The sequence below is a fragment of the Mesoplodon bidens genome (assembly GCF_964165515.1).
Source record: "Mesoplodon bidens genome assembly, chromosome: 3".
NCBI lineage: Eukaryota > Metazoa > Chordata > Mammalia > Artiodactyla > Ziphiidae > Mesoplodon > Mesoplodon bidens.
In genome coordinates, this window is record NC_138178.1 from 16,531,342 (window position 1) to 16,538,812 (window position 7,471).

General features: G+C 46.7%; 1 protein-coding gene across 2 annotated transcripts in view; it reads right to left on the bottom strand.

The window, feature by feature from the left end:
• ITGB1 (integrin subunit beta 1) overlaps positions 1–5,507 on the bottom strand; it is a 44,994-nt gene extending 39,487 nt beyond the window's left edge. Inside the window, exon 1 of one of the 2 annotated variants that reach the window (XM_081226992.1) lies at positions 5,412–5,507. The gene's annotated coding sequence lies outside the window, so the exon portion shown is untranslated. Of the gene's footprint in view, positions 1–4,933; positions 5,088–5,411 lie in introns of those variants that run through there. The other variant, XM_081226991.1, reaches the window with a different exon arrangement.
• Between the last annotated feature and the right edge of the window lie 1,964 nt (positions 5,508–7,471).

Here is a 7,471-nt window from a genome sequence, read left to right on the forward strand (position 1 = left end):
TATACTATAAATGCATATATACTTATATATGTATGATTATATATCAAAGTAGTCAAGCAATATTTATTTGCTAAATTAGACTGTATTCTCCCTTCTAACTATACTGTCCTTTGACCATGTCACCTCTGTCACCCGTCTCTTTGGTCACACCATTCCAAGCTCCTCTACACAGCCTTCCAAAACCACTTAAGCCAATGCTCATCTTTTCCTCAAAATCTATTAGAGAGGGGCTTCCCTGGTGGCGCAGTGGTTGAGAGTCCGCCTGCCGATGCAGAGGACACGGGTTCGTGCCCCGGTCTGGGAAGATCCCACATGCCGCGGAGCGGCTGGGCCCGTGAGCCACGGCCGATAGGCCTGCGCGTCCGGAGCCTGTGCTCCGCAACGGGAGAGGCCGCAGCAGCGAGAGGCCCGCGTACCGCAAAAAAAAAAAAAAAATCTATTAGAGAATATTACCTGGTACAGTACCTTGTGTAAAACATTCTGTGGTATTTGCTATGGTTCCCTAGATTGAACACAACTTGTCCCAACTAGATAGTATCCTCAACAGCAAGGTGCAGGTCAACTTCTTGATCTATACCCACTCAGCACTGCACTGCTCAGGAAGTGCCACTCAGTATACTGATGGATTAAAATGTCATGGACGGGACTTCCCTGATGGCACAGTGGTTAAGAAGCCAATGCAGGGGACACGGGTTCGAGCCCTGGTCCGGGAACATCCCACATGCCACGGAGCAACTAAGCCCGTGCGCCACAACTACTGAGCCTGTAATCTAGAGCCCGCGAGTCACAACTACTGAGCCCGCATGCCACAACTACTGAGCCCATGTGCCTAGAGCCCATGCTCCGCAACAAGAGAAGCCACCACAGTGAGAAGCCCGCACACTTCAACGAAGAGTAGCCCCCGCTCGCCGCAACTAGAGAAAGCCCACGCGCAGCAACAAAGACCCAACGCAGCCAAAAATAAATAAATAAATTTATTTTTTTAAAAAGGCATGGACAACAGAGCTCCACCCGGACAGAGAGCTAACAGTAACCCACTTGGCTCGCCAGCACTGGCAGCCTTCTCAAAGCCACGACTTGGCACAGCACCTATCCTCTGGGGTGAGGGCAGGAGAAGATGGCTGCTCATGGGAGAGGGAAGACCTGCACTCTGCAGGGCCAGGGCATGCAACAGCTGGCCTTCAGCTCTTCGGTGACACAGAGAGAGAAACCAAGAGACCACTTTATGGTGCAGATGCAGAAACCAAAGCCCTTTCCAGGTGAGGTGTTCCAAGAATCGTCCCAGAGAAGTTCAGGCCCAGCTTGCCCAAAACCCAAGTTCCCCAATCAAGAAGGCTTTGCTGCATCCAACCGCTTACCTAATGATGCTTCTCTCTTCACCTCAAACATGCCCATCACAGGAAATCCCTGAAAATACCCAGTTCACTCACTTAGCTATCATAGGAAGGAATCAGAAATTCAAACAAATTGGGGAAGGAAAATGCTTTTCTAGATTCCTTTTCCTCCACCGGGCCCTTGACTGTGAAAGTGTTCCCAGGGCCTCTCCGCGGCCCCTTTTCACTGTACACGCTCTCCAGTATTTTCATCTGCAGCCTAGAGCGTCAACTAGTACTGACTGACGAGGGATTCCCCAATCTCAGTCTCCCAGCCCGACTGCTGGTTTTGAGCTCGCAATGGGCATGTTCCACTACACCCCAGCTGTCTCAGCAGGATGAGTTCAGCACTCCCCTCCCTCCAGGCGACCAGCACCACCCCCTTGTGGTCGCGCTGCCTGCCTCGGCCAAGCGCACCTCTTAAGCAGAGACCCGGGCCACTTCAGTTCCTTTCTCCTCTCTTACCTCAGACACCAGGTCTGACCCGTCCTCCCTCCTAAAAAGTAGTCCTCGTAGCCCCACCCAAGGCATCCCCACACCAAGGATCTCCAAAGCTTTTTAATACTCACCTTTATTATTAAAAAAAAAAAAACTTGAGCATACATGTACCCCAAAATATGTACTTACGTACAAATTAAAATACATGTACTTCTACAGCAATACAGTAAGATATTATAAACCATAATAAAAATTTAAACTTTAAAATATGAGATTAAAAATATATATATATATAATTAAGTCTAATATTGTCTTCCTACACTCCAGTGAGTTATTTTATACATCCCTGGGGTCCAGGAAGCTGTACTTTGGAGACTGTTTACTGAAATTAGTCCTACAATTGCGTGTTTATACATGTATGTACTATGTATATTTGAAGCAGTTTTTCACTCACATACACACATTTCACGATGAGATGATATACACACGCTTTAGCAAACTGCTAAATATAGCTAACCTTAACCTTATCTTCCAAAGCCACAAACCAAAAATAAAGCTTAGAGGCTTTTTTAAAAAATTATTTTATAAATAAAACTTAACTCTGTAAAAGTCTCATAATTAGCCCTCTTTAAAAGGTTGAGAAATTTACAAAGTATAGTTTAGCTCCTTTCGCATACAGCTCCTGAACAAGACATACCACATTTTTTTCACCCACCTACTGACATATTCGAAGGCTGCTAATGTTCTGGGGGTTTCCTGGACTGCACCTCCTGTAACCTAGATACATACAGTTTTTTCAGTTTTCTACAGCTATAGACACTGCTATCATTTCAGCGTTCTGAAGACTAATGTACTCTCCCCTACTCATACTCCTGTAAGCCCACCCTCCAGACCCCGACTCCCACCTCTGCAATAGCAATATAAAAGGACAAAAACCCCACAACATATAACCAGTCAGAACAGACCTGCGGACACAACAAAAGATATTTACATATTTGCACAATATGATCTTCTAGAATTCTACTGACAACCTGACAGATCCTAACTCTCCATGCAGAGTGGGGAAATCAGTCCACATGAATTCCCTCAGATACTAATTCAGCTTGTGACACGTTCAGAAATGTCAATTCTCAGAACTCCAAGGTTCTGAAACTTTTACCAGTCAGATGTTTCATCTCATCACTCCAGCGGAGTACTTAAGGACAAACCAGTGCACTTACAAAATGATTTTAAAAATATATATTTTCTTCAGATAGAATATTACCCCCGACGCTGTAAGCCACAATTTGGCAAGAAGCCAAGCAATGAGGCTATTAAGCGGCAAGCATTCCATGAAAACTAGCACCACCTGAAACTGTTAATTTTCACTATTTTATAAAGTGACCAGATGTCCCCAGAGTTTCTCCAGGAGTTAGGAATTTATCGACCCCAATATAGAACTACATGGTCATCAGTGATGCTAATTTGGGGCAGCTTTTAATTATACTGACCAGAAAGTTGAGGAGAAAGCCACCCAAATCCAGTGATTTTCAATACTGCTGATTCTATACTTTGCACACACAGAATATTGGGAAAATAATCTTAATAGAGAACTTAACATTCTTTTAAAAAGAATCGACATTACAAAAACTTAAAATTTTACGTCTGTGAAGTCAACATACATGACTTAATTTGGAGTTTGTTTGCTTTCTATTCACAGGAGTAAAGTATTAACCACATCCCCTGTCTTCTTAACTAGGGAATGAATTTTAGGGTGAGTAAAATGGCTTTCTCCTCAAACGCCTGTAACCAAAATATTGATTCGTTTCATGTGTTTTCTATTTATCAGTTAATCATCTTCAGTCCCTCATTTATTATCAATCAATGAACTAAAATTATTTTCAAATAGAACATTTTAGTGGGACTCTTAAGTAAGCCCTGACCCCGTGGGCCTAGATGTCCACAAATCTAGAAGGGGCAACTTGCAACTAAAATCCCTTAATCATTTCTAAAGTGGTCTATTACACAACCTATTGTAAAGGCAGACATTTTTGTACAATCAAAACAACAATAAAAAATAATCCAGTAATTCTACCCACCTATTTCTGTGGAACGCAGATCCAAAGAAACCTTACTAATATTACCGATCACATGCTGAGACTTTTTAAGAACTCTTTTTAATACACCAAGAAGGAAAGAAAAGAAATTAATATTTATTGAGCATCTACTCTAGGTGTCTTCCATTTTACATTTGCTTTTCACTACACTGTACTTTTGCAAAGTTACTTGTGGTTCAAACATGGGTTGCTAGACGCCATGGATTGTCTTCATACAGCTGGATGACCACCTATGCTCCCTGTGCCTCAGTTTCTTCACTTGTAAAATAGGGATAAAAACGGCACCTACCTCGTTGGACCGGCTCCGGGATTAAATGAGAAAATAAAGGTAAAGTGCGTAGAGCTAAACTTGGCCCTTACTGTCGTTATTATAACAATTACTAGTTTTATTATTAGTGTAGGTATTTTTCCCATTTTACAGATGGGGAATTGGAACCTTAAAGAGCGTAATTTACTAGAGCTAGGTTTTGACTCAAAAGCACAAATCTGATGAAACAAAAATTGCTCAGGCATTAAATGCTAGCATTCTTAAAAATACAACTTGTTCTGAAGCATAAGGAACGGCACCAATCAGGCACAGGTCGGGCATTAGCCCTGGACACCGCCGGGGCGTCTACACCCAGCATTAGGGGCCCCGTTTCCCGGCGGCTCAGCGACGCCCCAGGAGCAGAACTGGAGCCGGGGGTGAGTGGCCCCAGCGTGGAGGCCCGGCAGCCGGGGTCGAGGCCGCTCCCCGGACGCCGGCCCGCGGAGGCCCGTCCGCGCCTAGCCCGCGGGGTCGTGCCCACGGCCGGCGTCCTAGCGGGGGGTCCCGGCCCCGGGCCTCCGCGACCGCGGCTCGGGGCGGACAGAGCCCGGGCAGGCCAGCGCCCTCCGACGACCCCCGGCTGGGAAGGTCCGGGAGCGGGCGCGGCCCGACTTCCTCCCCGCCCGACGACTGGAATCCGCCCCGAGGCCGCGGCCCCCACGCCTGCCCCGCGGCCCTGGCCCGGCCGCGCACCGAGCACGTCGCCCGCCCGCGCCCACCTTCTCCCGCGGCGTCCGGCCCGCGCGGTCAGCTCGGCCTGTGCTCCGCGGCTCCCGCTCGGCCTGTCCCCAGGGCTGGCTTGGCTGGCGCCGGGCTCGGGCGCGGCGGCGGCGGCTCCGCCTCCTCCTCTCGGGCGGGAGGAGGAGACTCAGCGGCGTGGGGCCGCCTCCCGGCAGGAAACGACCCCCGCGGCACCGCCTCCCAGGCGCTGCGATCCCGCTCCTCAGGCCGTCGCCGCCGCCCTCTCCCTCCGGAAGCGCATTCCTCCTGGGCCGCGTCAGCCGCGCCCGCTGGGGGAGGCGGAGGAACGGGCAGGGGCGGTGCGGGACCGGGGGAGGGGAGGGGAGGGGAGAGGAGAGGAGGGGGCCCCGGGGACAAAGGAGCGGCAGGATCGGGCGACAGACTCCGCCGCGGCCTTCGCGGTGCCTCAGTTTCCTCTGCTGCCGGGAGAGGGAGGGTTTGCGCGGCCCTGCGCACCTTAATATCCTCCCGTGAGGGAATTCTGGAGCCTCCTTCTCGGCCTGTCTTAGGTGCTGCTTCCCCAAAGCCGCACGTCTGTCCGGCCCGCGGTCCGTCCGGCTGGCCCAGGACTGCCCGGTTTTGAACCCTGGGAGCCCTGCCTCCCGGGAGCCGCCTCAGTCCCCGACAAATCGAGACACTTAGTCACTCACCTTGCAAGGCTTCGTGGGACCAAAAACGTTTCCCTTTTGGAAGGGAAGTGGCTAAAGCCGGTATTACTTTTCTGACGTGAGGATTTGCTTGACTTATGTCTTTGAGAAAGGGGAAGACTCGGGGAGGAAATGGGTGCCAGGAAAGATGGAGATGAGTAAAGTTTTAGAGAAAAACTGGTGAGTTGGGGAGCAGCTTTTGTTAGGTTAATCTGGAGGTCCATTTATGGGGAACAGGGATGAGAAGGAAAAGTTTCATCCTTGATAGAGTTTAGTTCATCCTCACTTTTTTGAGTAGGTGGACAGGGGGCTGGAGAAGGGACATTTAAGAGAAGTGAAACATTTCATTATGAGCATGGCTGGGCGCATTTTGATAAGAGGATTGAAACCTGTGCCAACCGGCAGCATACCGAAACCCGGTAACTCAGAATATGCTGCTGGCAGGCTGCCATTCTGTTAGCAGAAAATGTGTGTTGCCACGTGGTGAGCTGTAGCACCCTGTTGGGCACAGAACTCAAACTACTAGATTTGTGAAACTGGTGTTTCATTTGGGGGAGATTAGAAGCCGCGATGCCCATTTGGCTGCCAATCTTAAATAAGAGAAAACAAAACAATCCCATCTATGGAAATTTTGCCCGTTGCTCGCCAGCAAAATCGAATCTGTTGGTTACATAATCTCTGGAAACCTCTAAAGAAATGAGAATGATTTTTCCCACTTAATGGATGACCAAACCTAAGAGACTAAATGATGTTTCCTTATTTGTGGAATCTAAAAAAGGATACAGATGAACTTACTTACAAAACAGAAACAGACTCACAGACATAGAAAACAATCCCATGGTTACCAAAGGGGAAGGGGGGTAGGATAAATTAGGAGTTTGGGATGAACGTATACACACTACTATATATAAAACAGATAAACAACAAGGACCTACTGTATAGCACAGGGAACTACATTCCACAACTTATAAGAACGTATAATGGAAAATCTGAAAATATGTATATAATATATATCATAAATATATATATAACCGAATCACTTTTCTGGACACCTGAAACTAACACAAGATTGTAAATCAACTATACTTTTTAAAAAATAAATAAATAATGTTTCTATATTAATAACCCAGTGGTGCGGCTGCCATCAGACCTCAACATTCTTGAATTTAAAGATACTGGTTATACCACTTCAAAATTGATGAGAACTGGCTTGGTCTCAGCACAGATTACAGTTCTAAAGGTAAAGCGTAATTTATCCATGCTTGATTTGCACTACATTTCCCAGAACTTTCATCCCTATGTGATTTGCCACAAGAACATTATGAGGTTCACATTTGCACAACACTAAACTAAATTAGTTCAAAGGCAGTGTCATCATCTTTTTAATCCCAGTGTCAAACACTGTTCCAGGTCACACAATAGGGGCTCAGCTAATATTTGATAAATGAATAAATGTGTCCTTTTGCTCCCCTGGGACCACATCAGAACATCTGGCTAAACTCAAGTGTGAGAAGCAATTTATGTACAGAAGTCATGAGCTTTGAGGAAACAAGAAATTAAAGAAACATGTCAGGAATATGACTCCACTTGTTTTTAATCACATGATTGTGGAATACAGAATTGGGAGTGGGGGTGAGTCAATGCTGACTCAGGAGTGGACTGCCATCGTCTCATAGTGTGAACAACTTTGGGACTCAGCCTGTCAAATATTATCCTGTCCAGTAAGCCACAAATCATCCCATGATAACTTGAAGCCTTTTCAATCTTTTGAAAATGGAAAAGCCTCTAAACAGTAAAACGTTTTACAGGCAAATATTTTAGTACACATTCATGTATAAATGATTTTCCAATTGCAATAATCATATCACT